A 3,530-nucleotide genomic window follows, 5' to 3' on the forward strand; every position below is an offset into this window, starting at 1 on the left:
TGCGCGGATTCGCGCTTGGGCTAGAACGCGTGAGTGCCCAGCAGACCCTGCGCAGTCTGCACCCAACAGTTTTGACGGACCACAGTTAGTTAATTGACACGTAACAATTCTTTCAACTTAGACTATGCATGCATATAGGCTGAAGTAGATGTCGAAGTGGAGATGCTAATTAGAGTTTTGTACTAAGTCGTTTACCCTTTTTTTAGAATATAATAAATTTATCTCAAAGTGTCCATTTGAATTTCCGTTTGCTCAACCTTGTTCATTACGACAAGTTCTATAACTAGATCCACGATGCATATATTTCAAAAAAAATATATGCTTGCAACTTATGTTGATATGTAGTAGCTACATATGTATTACCTATTAATAGACAATATACATAAATTGCTACAAAAATGATTTTACATGATATCTTTTTTGAGAAACGATTTCACATGACATTGTCAACTATCTGAAGTATCTACATAAACTACTACGTTATATGTACATAAATTGGTACATTGTCCCTATATAAGTCGTTGCATTGTCTTTACATAAGTACTTGAGGATATAGAAGTTGTCACAAATTCTCTACGAATTGATAGTAATAAGTAAACATACAAGTTATTACACTGTAGCATAAGTTGCTACCTATCCATGCATAATCTCCTCTAGACAAACAAGTGAATTTGATATATCCAAAATACACTATAAGTTGCTATACATCTCGTATAGAAGTTAATATTGGCATTCAACATAAATTGCTAGTAGCATAAAACAGCTTCAAAGCATATTAAATATGGATCTTATTTTGTAGAACAAATTTGAAAATGGATGCTCGAGGAGAGAGCGATACTCATTTAAAGAAAATACATCAATTTTCCCTCGCCAACATCAGCAATGATGTCATTGAGAAAGCGACGTCTCTAATTTGTTGTATGTTACGGTACCGTACATTGCTAACAACTAGATACATGGCAGCATGTGTAATATAACTAATATGTGACTATTCCAACATAAGAGCAAGCAAATCCACTCTGAATTGAAGATCGCTTGCGTTGTGTCTTCCTAAAAGTACTAATAAGGTTCGGTTAGTTCTAGTGACGGACACTTGCCATTGGGCACGGCAATTTCCCTGAGCATTCCATGGCGACCTTGCAGTAACCAGAAGTGTGGATCAACAGACGACCTAAGCTTGACTCCAACCTTTTTATTTTGTTGTTTAATGGTCAGATAAAATTGGCGAAGCCGCCATGACGACGATGCAGGCATGCATCTTCACGTGCTATATATATACTACCCCACGAATGTTATCTGTTGCATCACCAAAGAAGGGAATCAGCTGCCCAATCGACTTCGACTCCACTTGCAATCCACTCCAAGTCCAAGCAAGCATACCTCCGAGATCGAGAATAATGCAGCCGCCGTCGCCGGTGCAGCCGTGCAGGTGGTGTCGAGGCGCACCGTGAAGCCGCCACCTCGTGACCGCGAGCGCATCCCGCTCACCACGTGGGAGCGACCTCTCCTTGCTCTCAGCCGACTACATCCACAAGGGCCTGCTCTTCGCGCCGCCACCCTTCTCCACCACCGCACACCTCGTCGACCACCTCAAGGCCTCCCTGGCCGACGCGCTCGCCGCCTACTAACCCCGTCGCCGGCCGCCTCGCCACCAACCAGCACCGCGACGACAGGGGGCGCGTCGTCTGCTGCTCCGTCTCCGTCGACTGCGCCGGTCAGGGCGTCGAGCTCCTCGAGGCCGTCGCGGGCGGCGTCGCTGTTTCCGACGTCATCCTTCCCGACTCCTACGTCCCGCGCCTCGTCAGGTCCTTCTTCCCGCTCGACAAGGCCGTCAACTATGACGGCCACGAGCGCCCGCTCTTCGCCGTCCAGATCACCGAGCTCGCTGACGGCGTCTTCGTCGGGTTCGTGTACAACCACGCGCTCTCCGACGGTACGGCCTTCTGGGACTACATCGGCACGTGGGCGGAGATCTCCCGAGCCACGCTGGGTGCCCCGCGCGCGCTGCCGCCGCGCGCGGCGCCGCTGTTCGAGAGCTGGTCGCCCGACGGCGGCGCCGATCTGGGTGGGCTGATCGCGAGGCCGACTCAGCCGCCGCCGCCGCAGCGCGAGTGGATGCTGCGCTTCTCGGAGGAGTCACTGGCGGTGCTCAAGGATCGGGCGCGGCAGGAGCTCCTGGTGGCCGGGGACGCGGCCGGGGCGGCCGCGGTGACAATGCTCCAGGCCCTGGGCTCGCTGCTGTGGAGGTGCTTCGTCCGTGCGCGGCGGACGGCGCCGGATCAGGAGGTGATGTTCCGCGCGTCCGCCAACAACCGCGCGCGGCTCCGGCCGCCGCTGCCGGCGGGGTACTTCGGAAACGCCATCGGCGCCGTGTCGAGGAGGCCGTGCGCGCGTCGGAACTGCTGGCGCGGGGGCACGGGTGGGCGGCGGCGGCCGTGGGGCGCGCGGTCGCGGCGCACACAGACGCGGGCGTCCGGGCGCGCGCGGCCGCGTGGGCGGTGGAGCCGGGGCTGTCGGCGTTCAGGCTGTTCGACCCGAACGGCATGTTCATCAGCAGCTCGCCCCGGTTCGACATGTACGGGTGCGACTTCGGGTGGGGGAAGCCGCTGGCGGCGCGGAGCGGCAAGGCCAACAAGTACGACGGGAAGGTGTCGCTGTTCCCCGGAAGGGAGGGAGGTGGCAGCATCGACGCGGAGGTGGTGCTGGCGCCGGAGCACATGGCGGCGCTGGAGCTGGACGATGAGTTCTGGGCTGCCGTGTCTCCGGACGTGCCGCCGGCGAGGAAAGGATGAGTCTTCTGCGTTTTACCGCTGCTGCCTACGACGAAGTGTATTACTCCCTCCGTTCCAAATTATTGGTCGCTTTGGATTTTTTAGAAGCATAGGTATTATTATGTATCTAGATATGGGATATATCTTAGTACATAATAAAATCTATAAATCTAATAAATTTAAAATAACCTATAATTTAGGATGAAGGGAGTACAATATAAGATCCTGATGTGAAATTCAAGAATATTGGGGAGAGGCACTCCGGCAGATTGATTTTCCCAACCCCTTTTCATCTCCTCTAGCATGTGGGTCCAAGATGTCAGTGGCACAATCAACTCTCCCTCTCTTCTGTCTTTCCTCCGCCGGAAGTTCATCGCATGCACCGCGTGCTTGAGCACCGCCAGGGGATCCACGGCCGGCACGCAAAAGCAATTGCAGTATTACCAGTTGTTGATGATCATGAAGAAGACAAGATCGATGATTTTTTTTTTGAACAAAAGACAAGATCGATGATGATCAATTGAATTCGATCGATCGATGGACTCAATGACAAGCTAGCAGCAGTCAAGGCCTGCTCCTCCGTCGCCACGTCCGCCATGAGGTGGACGGCCCAGTCGAGGAGGGCGGCCTTGGGCGGCGGCAGCAGCCTGGCGTAGAGGCGAGCGCAGATGGAGGTCCTCCGTCTGGACCGCGCCACCTCGTCCGCTGAGCCCGGCGGTGGCACGGGGACGTCTTCGGCGCTGGGGTAGGGGCATCCCG

The 3,530-nt window shown here is 53.6% G+C and overlaps 1 pseudogene; it reads left to right on the top strand.

The window, feature by feature from the left end:
- The first annotated feature begins 1,252 nt into the window (after positions 1 to 1,252).
- LOC101760416 lies at positions 1,253 to 2,792 on the top strand (annotated as a pseudogene).
- The last annotated feature ends 738 nt before the right edge of the window (positions 2,793 to 3,530 follow it).

Source organism: Setaria italica, chromosome IX, assembly GCF_000263155.2.
Source record: "Setaria italica strain Yugu1 chromosome IX, Setaria_italica_v2.0, whole genome shotgun sequence".
NCBI lineage: Eukaryota > Viridiplantae > Streptophyta > Magnoliopsida > Poales > Poaceae > Setaria > Setaria italica.